Source organism: Geotrypetes seraphini, chromosome 9 (genome assembly GCF_902459505.1).
Source record: "Geotrypetes seraphini chromosome 9, aGeoSer1.1, whole genome shotgun sequence".
Taxonomy (NCBI): Eukaryota; Metazoa; Chordata; class Amphibia; order Gymnophiona; family Dermophiidae; genus Geotrypetes; species Geotrypetes seraphini.
In genome coordinates, this window is record NC_047092.1 from 22,223,065 (window position 1) to 22,239,782 (window position 16,718).

A 16,718-nucleotide genomic window follows, 5' to 3' on the forward strand; every position below is an offset into this window, starting at 1 on the left:
TGAGAGAGAAGAAGCTGGATTATGGGTGTTTATAGATACAGAAGGGAGATGCTGGACTTGGGGGGGGGGCACAGAACAGGGACGCAAAGAGGGTTAAGGACACACACAGCTGATATTTGATAAGGGGGGCTAGGGTCACTGAGAGCCAATGCTGGACTGGGGAGGGAATAAGGACACAAGGCTGATGCTGGTTGGGGTGGGGGATAGGGACAGAATGCTGATGATGGACAAGTGGGAAATAGGGACACAGAGGATTGATGCTGGACATGCAGGTAGAAGAAGGACACAGAGCCTTGTGCTGAAGATCTCAGTTACCTGCTGGTTCCTCCCGCACAGCAGTCAGTGGGGGCAGAGCTTCAAGCAGGAGGCTCTGTGAAGGCTGCCCTTTCCTTTATTTTGCTTGTTTGGTTGTTTTTTTCAGTGCTGACAGTCCTGAGAGCAGAAAGGATAAGAGGGAGAAGGGTAAGCAAGAGGGAAGGGGCAATAAAGGGAAATGCTGGAATGGAGAGAGAGAGGGCAAAAAAAGGAAGGGGGAAGAGCAATGCTGCTGAACCAATGTGTATGGAGGTGGGGGGGTTAGGGAATAAAAAAAAAACTGGGACCATTTTGGGATGAGAGAGGGTCTAGATATGGAAGCTGGAAGAAGGAGGTAGACTGGTAGACTCATGGGATGGGAGAACAGTATTACTACCACTAATCATTTTTATAGCACTTCTAAACATACGCATGACTCTGCCCACTCTCCACCCACAGCCCCGCCCATTTCCTTGGTCCCCCTTCCCATCCTTTACCCTTTTAATGCTTCTCTCTCTCCGTTCCTCCAACCCTCTTCCCCCATGAGTGCTTCTCTTTCTTTCCTTCCAACCCTCGTCTCCTGTGGGTCTTTCTCCTTCCAACCCCCTCCCTCTAGTGCCCCTCTCTTTCCAACCTTCTCTCCTGCTGTTTCTGTCTCTCCCCTCCCATCCAGCACTACCCTACTCCATGCTTTTTTCTCTAGCACTCTCTCCATAATGGTTCTCCAACTCTTCCTCCATACTGTTTCTCCAGCCTTCCCTTCATGCTGTTTCTTCAGCCCCCTACCTCTTTCCCTCCATCCATGCTGTTTCTCCAGCCTCCTCCCTCTTTTGATGCTGCTCTCTAGCTCCTGACTCTCCCACCTACCTCTTCCCCGGGTCGGCTGCTGTAATTGAATCTTTGGGCAGCAGTAGCAACGAGATAAGCCTGTTGGTGCTGGCCTATCCTGGAGGCCACCTCTCTGCAAGTCCCACCTCTACAGGAGCAGGAAATTGCAGAGAGGCAGCTTTCGAGGCAGGCCGGTGGCAGCAGGTTTACCTCGTTGCTACTGCTGCCAGCTGCCCAAATATTAAATTACAGTAGCCAGCCTGGGGAAGAGGTAGGTGGGGGAGTCAGGAGAGCCAGTTAAACCCGGACAGACTCCCCCATCCGAGCACCTGGACAGTCTTGAAAATAGGACATGGGGATAAGTGACGTCACCAGCCGGAATGGAAGGTTGAGAGAGAAGCTCTGCATGCTTTCCTGATATAAAACACCCCATTGCACTTAATAGCGGGCTAATTTGGACCTCGATTGCTTCCTCCAGTGTTTGAAGTTTGGAGGATTCGTGCAGCGAGGGTAGATGCCCCGGACAGCGGCAACAAATGCTTCAAGAGTTCGTTTTTATCCCCAACTCCCAGGCGTGCAACAAAATGGTGGCGCGTGAAGAACAGTCAGCAGCAATGGTGGACCCGAGTGCAGGCCTAGACCCAGGCAATGCTGCTTCACGAGTGCCGGACCCGATGGAGGAGGTGCGAGCTACAATATGTTGTATGAGATTCGGGCAGATGTTAAAACGGTATGGGAGGAGCTATCTACCGTGGCTGCAGAACTTAAAGGAGAAATCTCGGAGCTGGGGCAGTGTGTGAGTGAAACTGAAGAGTCGCTGGAGGAACGTGCGAGTTCTAGAACATGCAGACTACTCTAATTGTACCAGGGTAGTACTAGAGATTGCACGCAAGCTATTTTCTACAGAGGCTACTCCAAGGCAACCGGATTTGATCTAACTAGAATGAGCTCATCGAGTTCTATCAGCCCCGCAAAGTAATAAACCTTGGGAAATAATAGCCTGTTTTACAGATTACAAAATAAAGGAAGAAGTGATGAAAGCAGCAAGAATTCGAGATAATATTCAATGGGACACTTATGATATCGAGGTGTACAGGACTTGGCCTCAGTATCGCTGCGCTGAAGAGCTGAATTGTGACCCTTCTTACAATGCTGGTGTGAGAAAAACATCAAGTATAGATGGCGACATCCCTTTGCCCTTTTGTTTTATTGGGAGGGGAAATTACATACTATCCGATTTTTGAAGGAGGCATCTGCACATTTTCCTGCAGAGCATTTACTGAAAAGGGTCAGGCTCAAGGGGAACCTCCAGGGAGAGCCCAGCCGGAGGCCTCCCAAATTCTAAAACCGAGATAGCAGCAGATCACTAGAATGGGTAGATGCCTGACCTAGCATGTGGCCAGAGCTAAGCTGTCTGAAGAGCCTCCACACAAGCAGACTGTGAAACAGGCTTGAGAGCCAGACCCCTCAGTTGAGACAGTGTTGTACATTGGGCATCTCTACTGTCGGGTGGCAGTGGAATAGAGGCAGTTTTCCAGACACCAAAGCTCCCGTGCGGGTGCAGCTTCCCCCCCCCTAGGTTTAGCTGTCTAGCCGTTATTGTTGGTTTTGGGGTTGGTAAGGGGGGGAGAGGACTGGAAGGGTTTGGGTACAAAAGGCTGGGGGAGGGGGAGGTGAGGAACTTTGAGAAAGGTATGGGAAGCGGAGAGGACTCTACAGCTTGACCAGGGCCCAATTTTTCTATCTCTTTTTCTTCTTTCATTATGGTGTCGCTGATCTCCACCCTACTGTATAAATGACTAGGGATAGGGTGTATTTGAGGTTTCTGACTTTGAATGTCAGGGGACTCAATATATCCACCAAGTGACGCTTGTTTTTTAAAGCACTGGTTCCCAACCTTGTCCTGGAGGACCACCAGGCCAATCGGGTTTTCAGGCTAGCCCTAATGAATATGCATGAGAGAGATTTGCATATAATGAAAGTGAGAGGCATGCAAATCTGCTCCATGCATATTCATTAGGGTTATCCTGAAAACCTGATTGGCCAGGTGGTCCTCCAGGACAGGGTTGGGAACCACTGTTTTAAAGAACTAGCTCGCCTTAAGGCAAACGTAGTGTTTGTACAAGAAACACACTTTTTGGTCAGACATGAATATTTGCTACAGCATGGGGGATTTTTTTTATCAATACTTGGCATCTAACCAGGCTAATAAAAAATCCTGAGGGGTGGGAATATTGTTTGCAAAGGGTATACTAGTACAGGTCCTTTGAATAACCTGGGACATTGAGGGTAGGGTCTTGTAGTACGGCTTGGAGAGGTAGTATACACATTGCTTAATATTTATGCTCTTAATGAGGGCCAAAGGGAGTTTTATCAGAACATAGACACCCTCTTGCAGTCTTGGGTGGAGGGGGATACTGATCATAGGGGGGATTGTAACTTGACTTTGGACCCTGTGATGGATACTCGACATTGTCGATAGCCTATGTGCATGTTGATAGAGAATGTTTACATTCCTTATTACGTCATTGGGGGGCTGGTTGACTTTTGGAGGCAGACACATCAAGGTGAGAAAATCTATACTTATTTTTCACCCTTACATGACTTCTGTTTGTGAATAGACTTATGGTTGGGGGAGCCTGCTCTTCATGACATATCGCTTCTAGTGTTTATTCTGATCCAAATCGACACATACTGAATCCATAGCAAACGCAATAGTGTAATATCTGCAATTTAATGATCTGGAAGAAACTCGGCTGATCATAGTATGGGAGGTCCTCAAGGTGGTGCTGAGCATGTGCATAGGTCATACTGCGGCCCAAGAAGAACATTCTCCTGGAAGCGGGAGCGGACTGCTCGGCATGATGGACCCCTGGTCTGACCCGGCAGAGGCAATGCTTATGTTCTTCTCTCAGGGAGCACTTGGCCTTGCTAGAATGAAAAGTAAAGCAATTACAGGCCTCACCGGAGGAGAGAGAGCACTACACGCATTGTAGTTGCACTTGAAAAATATGGAACTGAACATATTAGCGGCAGATTTACAGCAGGTGAACCAAGAATATTTTGCCTTCAGTAATAAGGTGAGCCAATTCTTGGCCCATAAGCTAAAAATCCAGGTTGAATGCAATGTAATCTATGCTCTCACTGTGGATGATAGCCAGAGACTTACCTCCTCTGGGGAGATCGGGGAGGCCTTTCGAGTTATTTTAAAGAACTGTATCAGCAGAAGGACCCTATGTCAGTGGGGGAGATAGATAATTATTTGAAGTAGATACCTCTCCCCAAGATATCAGATGGAAATGCCAGTTTGCTTTCTCTACCAATTTCAACAGAGAAGGCGCTGGAGGCCATTGATGCACTTCCCCCTGTTCAACTCTCCAGATTTAGATGGGTTTACTAATGGATTGTATAAAAGTTTTAAGACTTTCTTAGCTCCTATATTGACTAAGGTTTTTAATACATTGGGGTCAGAGCCTCAATTACCATATTCCTGGAGGTTGACCACAGTGACATTGCTCTTAAAGCCAGGCAGGCCAGTGTGCTTCCTATTGCCTCATTGCATTAGATATGGATTACAAAATCTTTACAAATATCTTAGCATTGAGGCTTCAACCGCTTATGCCACATCTCATTTAGAATAACCAGGCAGGTTTTACATGTCAGCGCCAGACATTTGATAATATCAAGTTGGCTTTCACTTAATTTACCCAGGAACAACAAATATCTTCTCTAGTTCTATCCTTGGACGCGGAAAATCCGTTTGATAGGGTAAGTTGGCTATTTCTTTTTCAATTGCTTATGAAGTTGGGCTTTTGGGATCAATTTTTCGTTTGGATTAAATTACTTTATGCAGCACTACTCTCCTGATTCAAGATCAATGGATTTCTCACGGAACCTATAGAATTAGGGGTACCTGACAGAGTTGTGCGCTGTCATCACTTCTTTTTGCACTCTCCATTGAACTACTGGCCTGTCTTATATGAGCTGGGGGGGGGGGGGGGGGGAGGCAAGAATATAAAATTTTATTATTTGCGGATGATGTGTTGCTGTTTATTAGTGAACCAGAGTCGTCCCTTACACTTTTGATGGCAGTGCTGGAGGAATATGGAACGGTAGCAGGATTTAAGGTCAATATGACCTGCGAACGTTCCTGTTCAGCAGGAATTTGTCTAACTTTGTCTTGAATCCCTGGAGGAAGAGTGTTCCAGTTTTCTATCACTCTCATAGTCAGGTCAGAACATATAATAATTGTCTATGTAATGTATAAAAAGTCGTATGCCAAAATGGTGAATTCTTTAGTGTCCCTCCAGACCAGCACAGACAGATGGGTTTACGCTCCTCTGCCAGCTGGTGTAGACTGAGAATAAACTGAACTGTAGCAATAGTACAAGTAGGCTGTGCAATCCGTCTTAGAATCAGTCTGTTCTCAGTCTCCAGCAGGTGGAAGTGGTAAGCCTGTACAGTTTTGTTCTATTTTCTAGGCCTTGCCTTAGGGACCTTTGGAGAGGATGGGCAGGGGCCTTTTCTGGCCTTTTTATTGCTTGGATTGAGCTTAGGTTCCACCGGGGGAGGGGGGGGGTCATTAAACTTTGAGGTGTCACACTCAGGAGGCCGAATCCCTCCCCTATTCCATCCCTTCCCAATTTTTATTTAGAAGTACCTCAACTGTACACCTTGCCTAAGGACACTGACTACAGCTTGGAAAGCCAGTGGGTCTGCTCTTTTAAAACTTAAAGTAAAAAAGTAAAAAAACCTGAAGCAGAGTCATTGAGTTTTATTAGTGCTAGTCTGAAGGGAAGCCTTTCATTCATTCATTTTTCTCCCTTCTAGCTAACCAGCATTTGTTGTCTTTGCTTGTGGCCATGCACAGAAGAACCCTCATTGGGGTCAGCTTCATGTTCCGGCTGGAGGGATTCCACGGTTGCCACAAAGGGAGAATCAGCCTTGGGTGGTGGGGACGCCCATGATTCCCCAACCACTGAAGGCTCTGGGGCTTCCCCAGCCATCGTGGCTGCTGCTGGTGGGGAGGCCTGGGATTCTCTTACCACTTTAGGCACTGGTGATTCCCTTGCCATCACGTTGGGGTTTTCTGGTGATTCCCTTTTTGCATCTAGTTCTTTTCAGGCCTCTTCAGTATTTTTGACCTTGGGGGAGACTTTTTTGGCGGGCTTTTTTTCTTTGGCAGGAAACCACCATTTTGGCTGAGCTCCCACCTAGATTGGAAAAGCAGGAACAGGTCGGGCAGGCCTCTTCCTCTGTGATTGAGTATGATTCTCTCCTGCTGTTGGAGTTTTCCCTGGATTTTGTTCTGGCTATGTACAAGGCAAACTGCCTGCATGTAGCTGGTGGTCTTTTCACTCCGGTGGTCTCGGCTTTGTCCAGGAGTATTTTTCTTTGACACCAGCCCTTCCCTCAGTCTGCCTAAGTGTCAGCATCTTTCATTGGAGGACATGGTGTTTTTGGATGATGTGTCACCAGATGAGGACCTGGGTCTCTCCTGGGATCTGCAGGACCTTGGGGATGTGTGTGTGTGTGTCAGATAACATGGGTGGCTGGGTGTCGGAGCTGCACGTGGGAAGAGGACACTTTGGTTGTTCACAATTTTCATCAGGAGTTGCTGAAGGAGCTCATCCTTCAGTGTAATCTGTTTTTCGTTTAGAAGAAGAGTCTAAAGAGGCCCCTTGGGTGGTGGATCTTCTTCAAGAGATTCAGATGGCCTCCTGGGATATCCTGGGATATCGTGCATGCACAGTGGAAGTCCTCGGATGCCCCTTTTCAGCTGGTGCGGTCTATGTTCCAGTTTTATCCTAGTCCTGATTCTGTCAGGGACTCCTTATGTCTGCTGGTTCTGGATGCAGTGATTTTGTCCATTGCCAAGGGGCATAGGGTTCCAGTGGAGGGGGACTCGGCACTAAGGGATCCCCAGGACTCGAAGATGGAATTTCTTCTTAAGCAGTTTTGATGTAGCTGCCTTGGCAATCCAGGCGGTGATTTGTGGTGGTCTGGTGGCCAGGGCATGCTTCAGGTGGGCCGAGCATGTTTTGGATAGGGAGTCTAATGACTGGTCTTTGGTGGATCAGGAGGTTGCTAAGATTGAGCTTGGCTCTTATCTTTCGGATGCCATGTCCAATTTGTTGCAGGCTTCAACTAAGTCTTTGGCCTTAGGGGTGGCCACTAGACGTACCTTGTGGCTCTGTGGTTGGTCAGCAGACTCAGCCTCCAAATCCAAGTTCAGCAAATTTCTCCTCCTCCTCTTGACCTGCACAATGATGGTGTTCAGGTTCTTCCCCCAGTTCAGGTAGGAGCCCAGTTACAGGAGTTTTACCAGGGGTGGACCGAGGTCACATCAGATCAGTGGGTCGTGAAGATGATTCAAGATGGGTATGCTCTCGAGTTCAACCAGCCTTTGCCAGATCTTTTTCTCTCTTCCCCTTGTCAGTCCACTTGGAAGACATGGGCATTTCGTCAGACTCTTCTGAGGTTGGTGGAGTTCAAGACAGTGGTTCCTGTACCCCTTCAAAAGATTGTACCGAGAGGTACTCCATTTACTTGTGGTATCCAAGAAAGAGGGGTCCTTTCATCCTATCGTGGGTGTGAACTAGGTGCTCCAGGTCTCTTTTTTACATATGGAGACCCTAAAGTCTGTGATTCTGGGAGTTTCTGACTTCTCTTGACCTGACGGAGGCCTAGCTTCATATCCCAATTCGTGACTCTCATCAGTGGTTTCTTCGCTTTACAATTGTGGGAAAGCATTATCAGTTGTGTGCACTTTCATTTGGTCTGGCCAGGGCTCTGCGTACCTTCACCAAGATTATGGTAGTGGTGGCAGTGGCTTTTGTAAGGAGGGCATTTTGGTTCATCCTTAGCTGGACGTTTGATTAATTCGAGCAAAGTCCTTCCAGGAGAAGCTCCCAAGTCACGGCCCGTGTCGTAGAATTGTTGCAGTCATTGGACTGGGTAGTTAATTTTTCTAAGAATCGGTTGGCTCCATCTCAATGCTTGGAGTATCTCGGAGTTCTTTTCGACACCAGTCTGGGGAAGGTGTTCCTTCGCGAAGCCCAAGTGCAGAAGTTGCAGTTGCAGATTCACTCCATTGTGGGTTCTCACCTCCAGTCGCAGAAGTTTCTTCATTTCATGGAATCGATGGTTGCCTAGTTGGAGGTAGTTCAATGGGTGCACCCTCACTTGTGCCCCCTCCAGTCTGTTCTTCTTCAGAGGTGCACAGTTTCACGATTTGGACAGTCCGGTTCCCCTGCGTGGGCTAGTTTATCGCAATCTGTGCTGGTGGCTTCAGTCCCACACTCTGGTACAGGGGGTGAGTCTGGATCAGCACCAGTGGATGGTTCTTCTCACAGATAACAGTCTCCTCAGCTGGGGAGCCCGGTGTCTTGGTTGTTCAGCTCAGGGCAGCTGGTCACTGAAGGAGGCCTCATCGTCGATCAACGTTCTGGAGACCTGAGCCATTCAGTTGGTGCTTGTGGCCTTCCAGTCCTTCCTGGAGGCAAAGCTGTTCGGGTTCTCTCTGACAATGCTATGGTGGTAACCTACATCAATCGACAGTGGGGAACCAAGAGTCATCTGGTAGTGCAGGAAACAGCACTTCTGATGGAATGAGCGGAGGCTCACCTCCTGGTCTTCTCAGCTTCCCACATAGTGTTAGTGGATAATGTCCAGGCAGATTTCCTCAGCCATCATGTGCTGGATCCCAGCAAGTGATGCCTCAGGATGGAGGCCTTTGATTTGATAGTTCAGTCATGGGGTTAGCCGATGACAGATCGCACAGCTATGCATTTCAACTCTAAGACAAGGAGGTTCTTCATTCGGCGCAGAGATTATCAGGCAGAGGAGCTGGATACTCTGGTGCAGGATTGGCCAACGGATGGTTTGCTGTATGCCTTTTCTCCATAGCTGCTGGTAGGCAGAGTTCTTCTTCGCATTGCTCATCATGCAGGCTACATGATCCTGGTGGCTCAGGATTGGCCTAGGTGTCCTTGGTATGGGTGAGCTGGTCTACTCATGGCAGACACCCTTCCTCTTCTCCTCTTGAGTGACCACCTGACTCAGGGTCCCATCCCTATGTTCGATCTGGGTCCCTTTTGTCTTACGGCTTGGCTCTTGAAAGGGAATGCCTAAGTAAGAAAGGATATTCATATAAGGTGGTCTCTACTCTTGGGATCTCAGAAGTTCTCAACTTCTCAGGCTTACGGGTGTATCTGTTGCCTCTTCAAGGACTGGTGTTTCTTTTGGGTGGTGGTTGCTCTTCATGCATTTTTGCCACACACCTTGGAATTTTTGAAGGATGGCCAGGAGTGGGGCATTGCCTGGGCCTCCTTGTGGGTTCAAGTGGCAGCCTTGTCTTCCTTTAGGGGGCCTTTGTGCAGTCAGCGGTTGTTATCTCTTCCTGATGTAATCCGTTTCTTGAGAGCTGCGAAGTTGATCCGGCTTCCAGTTCACCTTTCAGTTCCAGACTAGGTTTTCAATCTGGTCCTTTTGGTGCTGATTTGTTTTCCTTTTGAGGCTCTGATTTCCTTCACAGTGAAAGACCTTACTTTGAAGGTGGTATTTCTGGTAGCCATTTCTTCTGCAAGATGTGTGTCAGAGTTGCAAGCCTTTTCTTGTAGAGCTCCCTTCTTGGAATTCTCAAGGGAGCGTGTGGTGCTGTGGCCTGTTCCTTCCTTTCTTCCTAAAGTCATTTCCTCCTTTTCATGTTAGTAAGTCAGTTGCCCTTCCAGTTTTGGGTAGTCGGGAGGGTACTTTGGAGCAGGGACAGTTACACAAATTGGTCCATTGGGTCCTTAGTGCTTATGTGGAATGGGACTCAAGAGTTCTGACGGTCAGATTATCTTTTTTTCTCCTAGCGGGCAGATGTAAGGGGGAAGGTGCCTCTAAGACTTCGATTGTGCAACGGAACAAGGAGGTTATCGCTTTGGGGTACCTTCTTCAGCAGAAGCCAGATTGGAACTTACTTAAGGCTCATTCCACATGGGGTGAAGTGGCGTCCTGGGTGGAGAGTTCTCTTGTGCTCCTGGTGGATATCTGTAGGCTGCAGTTTGGTCTTCTCTGCATTCTTTTGTGCGTAACTATCAGGTGGACGTTCAGGCACGTTGGGATGCTGTTTTTGGCGAGTGAGTTCTTGTGGCGGCCCTTCAGAGGTCCAACCCATGATGGGTACTGCTTTGGTATGTCCCATCTGTTTGTACCGGTCTGGAGGGACGCTGAAGGAGAAATTACGGCTTGCTTACTAATTTTCTTTCTTTTGGTCTCTCCAGACTAGCATAGAACCCACCCAATGTTTTTCCTTGAGTTGTTTTTTTCTCAGGAATGCTAAATGGCGATTTTGTTCCATTTTGCTTTCTTTTTTTCTGGGGAGTATAAATAGATATTGAGGAGCAGTAGCATCTGGTTCGTCTGGTTTAGCTGGCAAGCTGTGGGGACAGTTTTGGTTGCCTGTTCTGATTCTTCTCCATCAGTTGTGTTTTACAAAGAACCCCCCTCTCCTCCCCCCCCAACAGTGCATTAGTTTGAAGTTCCTTCTTGGCTATTCATCAGATTGATTCTAAGAGGGATTGCACAGCCTGCTTGTACTACTGCTACAGTTCAGTTTGTTCTCAGTCTCCACCAGCTGGCAGAGGAGTGTGAACCCAACCGTCTGTGCTGGTTTGGAGGGACTAAAAGAAAGAGCAGGTAAAGCCCTAATTTCTCCTTAAGGAGTCCGATGGAGCGGATGTGGCCCAAGAACCAGGAGCTCAGAAGAAACACATCCTGCTCTGCTCACTACATCACATGACCCTTAATAAATAGTGTTTAAAAAAAATAAAAGTGCGGAAACCTTTTGAAGATCCCTTGTAGAATGTTCTGAGCCAATATAAAGGTTATGCTTCTGCAGTTAATATAGGATTGAATTATAATATAAAATAGTTTGAACTTGTTCTACTATGTTTGGTAAAGCATCAGACAGGAAAAAAAAAGCTGCAGCTAGGACCAGAAGCTTAGAACTATTCTATTTTTGAGAAATTTTAAGAAGGGAGCTTAATTATTTTCATTGTTTGCTTAAGCTGCCACAGATAGCCTAGATTTTGCTAGGAAAAGCAAGTTTCCTGAGTGAGCAACATATCCAGACCTCTCTGGAAGCTCCAGCTATGCAATAAGCAGCTGCATATAGTTAAAGGTAGGGCAATGATTAACTAGAGTTGTGTAATCTGTCTAGATGTGTGTTGTAATTTTTAAGGGGCAGTGCCACAGCTCTTTATAGAAGGCTCCTTTCTTCAGTTATAGAGAGAAAGGCATTACTTCTTCAGAGAACCTATTGAGACCACTGAATACCACACTTTAGGGACAGTCTCCTGATCCCTTTATAGCACGGTTCCTGCAATTTATACAGGGTCCTACTAAAGCTCATGCTGGACAGAATACAGCACTTGCAGAGTCTATTGCACACATGTACAAAATAATTTGATTGCTCCTTAATGTAACAACTGATGGTATAAGGGCTCTTTTATAAGTGCTCAATCAGATAGTAAAAGCACTCAATACAAAGGGTGGCTAAATCCTCTCTATGGCATCTGATTTTAGTATAGTCAAGATTTTTGAATAACTGCAGGTGTAGCTGATCTAATTTTTATTTTTCCAGAAAGGAGTGAAAATATATATTTTCTCTGCACATGTCTTAACATAGCAAAACACAGTGTAAGAAAAATAGTGTGTACACTCACGCTGTGATTTCACTCTCACAGAATTCAGGTAAGGGAGAAGGGGAAATGCTGTAATTGGATAGGAGAGATAGGAAGGAAGAGGGGGAAATACTACATATGCATAGAAGGGAGGGGAGAGGGAAATGCTGCACTGGGATAGAAACATTACATTACATTACATTAGTGATTTCTATTCCGCTTGTGCCTTGCGGTTCTAAGCGGATTACAAGTTAGGAGACTGGACATTTCCAGTAGCATTGCAGTACATATAATCAAGAATGCGTTAAGTTACAATTGTTGTTCTGGACTTTTCCAGGATGAATTGGTAGTAGATAGTAGATAGTGATAGGTTGTTTAGACGAATAGAGATAATATTGTCCGGAAACAGAAATATGATGGCAGATAAAGGCCAAATGGCTCATCTAGTCTGCCCATCTGTGGTAACCATTATCTCGACTTAATCAAATTTTAAATAAAACTTGATTATCCCAACTCATCATAATAATGGCTTATAGACTTTTCTTTTAGGAAATTATATAAACCTTTATTAAACCTCTAAGTTAACTGCTTTTACCACATTCACTGGCAACAAATTCCAGAGTTTAATTACACTTTGAGTGAAGAAATATTTTCAATCTATTACTTAGTAGCTTAATTGCATGATCTAGTCCTAGTATTTTGGGAAAGAGTAAACTTATTCACATCTACCCATTCCACTCCACTCAGTATTTTATAGACCTCTATCATATCTCCTTTGAGCCATCTCTTCTGCAAGCTGAAGAACCTTAGCTGCTTTAGCCTTTCCAGGTTCCCAGTTTTGCTGTTTTATTTGGTTTACTAAGGAATCATTATTTCTGTCTTGCTTCTGCTTTCCCTTTCCCCTTATAGTTCAACAATTTTTATTGATGACAATATAACAAACAGCACAAAAAAGGAAAAATTAACAGTGTACATCTCTTTGTCATCCAATTTATACAATAAACCACCCTCCCTCCATGTCCCCCACCACACAACAAGAGCAACAAGACCATAGTCCTTAGCATAACTAGAACAGATCCAACAATACAGCTGCAGTACAGAACAGGAGTAAAATAAGGCTGCATTGCAAGGTGCTATAGATGAAATACATACAATGCTTCCTTAGGTCTAACAGAGAATCTCCCCACCCTCCACCACAAAAACCATCCATGTGCCACCATCTCTTCCATTTCCCTCCATCCATGTGCCACCATCTCCTTCCTATCCACTGCCCCTCCCATTCAGCATCTCTTCTTTCTTTCTCCCTCCCTCCCCATCTCTCTGGTTCCACCAAATGTTCTCCCCACTCATTTTTGAAGCACCCCTCACTACGAAAGCTAAAAGGGGGTTGCCGGCATGGGAGCAATTCTCTTGCACTGCTTGTGGCATCATCTGTACTGTTCTTTTGTTGTGATCTGCCCAAGCAGAAACAGAAAGTTGTTTCAAAGGGAGGTGGACCGTGACAAAAGAACAGTACAGAGGAGGCCATGGCAGTGCTGGAAAATCAAAGAACAGTGGCTTAGGCACTTTTGTCCTTCATACCCGCTCCCCTCTGCACCAGACTGACTTATCGCACTTATAGTTCCGGGACTCGGGAAGCTGACGCCAATGCTCTGTGCTGGTGAAGGGCCTTAAGTGTCTGCTCGTGCTCAATGCTTGCTGGACTTTCTTCGAGAATCCCGGAGAGGGCGGGAGACAGCAGGCCTTGAGCACACGCAGATGTTTAAGGTCCTTCATCAGCACAGAGCATTGGCATCAGCTTCCTGAGTCCCAGAACTGTAAGTATGATGTTGGTTTATGGTGGGGGTAGTGGGTAGTGTAGGATAGCAGTACTGGTAATTGGGGTAGAGGCAGGAAGATAGCAATGCCAGTCATCAGAGGGGTAGTAATCCCGGTCATCGGAGTTGGGGTGGGGGTGGGGGTGAGACAGCAGTGCCGGTCATCAGAGAGGGGAGACAACAGTACTGTCATTGGAGAGGGGTGGATGATAGCAGTGCCAGACATCGGGGGTGGGGTGGGTTGTAAAATAATAGCATTGGTCATCAGGTAAGGAGGGAGGGGAGGAAAAAGGCACCATCATCAAAAAGGAGGCTTGAATATAAACCAAGGCCTCTATTTTTGTGCCATTTTGGGGGGACAAAAATTTCAGTTTGTATTAGAGTATATACAGTATATATAACACTGTCTTTTCATAGATGGTTTGCTATGTTTTTCCTATATAGATTTTGAGTATCTTTTTGCAGGGTTTTGTGTAATTTCACAAAAGGTCTGGCCTGTCTGAAAGCAGGCTCTGGAGTATTGTTACCCAAAATAAAAATATTCATTCTCAGGGCTAGTGGTCTCCATATTCTGTAGTCATCACACAAACTGAACCTGTCTACTTTAAACAAAGTGTCTGGCAGTAGGAGTGTGTGCTGTTCATAGGTTGATAACCAGAATTTGAATATTTTTTGTATGGTGAGTTATGAGGATAGCTCCACTGTTGAGGAATATGAAGTTTATGATATTGAACTGGAGCTTCAGGGTTTATGTAGAGATTCTAACTAATTCTGTAGAGAATCCAAACTGCTCCCATAGAGAATTTGTTGAATGACACTATCAGTAATAATGGTAATTTAAAAGTGTGCGTTTGGGGAGGGGAGGAGGAAAGAGGGTATGATGTGCAAGATGGTGCACCTGGTACCACCCCAAATATTTCTGTTTAGAGACGCCACTGATTGAGGCCAGTGTATTTAAAGTGCACTTACATCATAGCAAGTGCTAATATGCATTAGAAACAGTTAGTTGTCTCAATTTAGTTTAATTTGTTAACGGTGGTTAAATAACTTGTGAGAATTTTGGCTATAATGAATTAATGAGATGCATAATTATGCAAAACCAATTAGTGCATAGACAATTAGAGGGGCATAATCAATTAGAGGGGCATAATAAAAAGTCCGTTTACGTCCATCTTGCAAGTCGTCAAGTTAAAAAGAGCCTAAGACACATTTTCGAAAGATACGTTCACCTTTTTTTTACTTTCGCAAATCGTCTAATTATACATCCTGCCGATCTGATTGTCCAAGCCACTAAATCGTCTATCTTTATACTACATTTTTGTCCAACTTTCCGTCCAAGTCCAAAACACCTAGAACAAGCCCTGTTGGACATGGGAGGAGTCTGCAAAGTGATGGACTGCACACCCAGACATGTCACCTAAATAGTGGGGTACCTTACAGGGCACTGCTGTTAACTTCACACAAAGGGTGCCATGTCTTCATCTCACTACAGCTCCCTTATAGGTGAGGTGAGCCCCTCAAACCACTTCCAGAATCCCCTAGACCCACTTATCCACCACCCCAATAGCCCTTATGGCTGCAGGAGCCACTTATATGCCAGTAAAAAAGGGTTTTGGGGGTGTATAGGGTAGTGCACATGTTTCAGTATCAGTGCAGTGATTACAGGGGCTTATGGGCATTGGTCCTCCTCTCTATGGGTCCCTAACCCACCCCCCAAGACGATTTAAGCTGCCTCTGTGCTAGACGACTAGGCTTTCCTATGCCAGGCGGTCAGGTGATGATAGTCTGGAGGCTGAAATTTAAAGTTGTGAATAAAATTTTTATGGGGGGGTTGGTGATCACTGGGGTAGTGTGTGGGGATCTGTGTTATGTGTTTTCAATGCTTATCTGGTGAGTTTAGGTGGGTTTTTGTGACTTAGACCATGTTTTACATGGTCTAAGTCACAATGTCCAAGTTCCGTCTCTAGGCTCTGTTGTAAAATTTTCGGTTTTACATGCTGTACGACTAAGTCTAAGCCGGCCCACGTCCCGCCCAACTCCCGCCCTCGACACGTCTCCCGAAACGCCCCGTTTAGCTTTGGACGTTGAGTGGCACTATGAAGGCGTAGGTCACTTTTAAATACGTCCAAAGCCCGGTTTTATTATCGGCGCTTGGACGTTTTTGCGAAATGTTCGTCCAAGTGCCGACTTAGGCTGGTTTTTGGACGTTTTTCTCTTTCGATTATGAGCCCTTTAATGAATGTTAAAATGTGTAAAAATGAAGAAACATCTATTAGTACAAAAGTCTTACCTGTAGCTTGGACCTGTATTTAAGTTTTTGTGATAACATTTGCATTAACATGCTTATTTTAATTCTAGAAAATGAGTGCAAAACTCATTTGCATGTCATGAACTTGGCTGATTTTAATGCACTTTAATACATTCGCCTCATAGTTCTGCTGCCATTAGCTAAAGCTATTGTTTAAGCAAAGGCATAGGAGATGCAGGTCAGAAAACCAATAATTCCAGTATCGAAATTATTAAAATATTTTCCTTGCGCAGGCTAGAAGTAGAAAGGAGGATGATGTTGGAGCATAAAACAAAACAATGTTCTGCTACATTACAGCCTGTTTTCCTGTGGTGGTAGGAGTGCTCAAGCCTTGAACATTTCTGAAGGATTGAAGTGGTGTTCTACGAAAATCCCACGCGCACCTGGGGGAGAGAGTAGCTAGTGACGCTTGCTTTTTAATGTTTAGAATGAATAAGAAAGCTGCAAATTGTTAGGAACAGAAATAGCACCACTTAAAAGTATTCTGTCACTGAATTTTCACTCCCAGGTCACCAAACTTCATCTGTAGGTGGGAAACTGAATCTCCATCAGTGCACCCAAGCATTTATATGTGGTTCTCCATCGTTTACATTTTAGTCCAAAAGCACCTCTGTAATTGTAGATCTTCCCTCAGATATTGAAAGTACAGGAGACATTTTTGTATGCAGATGGGGGAGAAGGGATGAAATGACTGTGATTTATACTGTTATCGTGACCCCCTAAGGGGATTTTTGTCAGGTAAATTCAGGACATTTGTTCCTGTAGTATTAGAAATGAGCCCAGTGAGTGAGGAGTTTTTAA

The 16,718-nt window shown here is 45.6% G+C and overlaps 1 protein-coding gene across 1 annotated transcript in view; it reads left to right on the forward strand.

The window, feature by feature from the left end:
* SHANK3 (SH3 and multiple ankyrin repeat domains 3) overlaps positions 1–16,718 on the forward strand; it is a 924,054-nt gene that overhangs the window by 716 nt on the left and 906,620 nt on the right. The gene's annotated exons all lie outside the window — the stretch shown is intronic.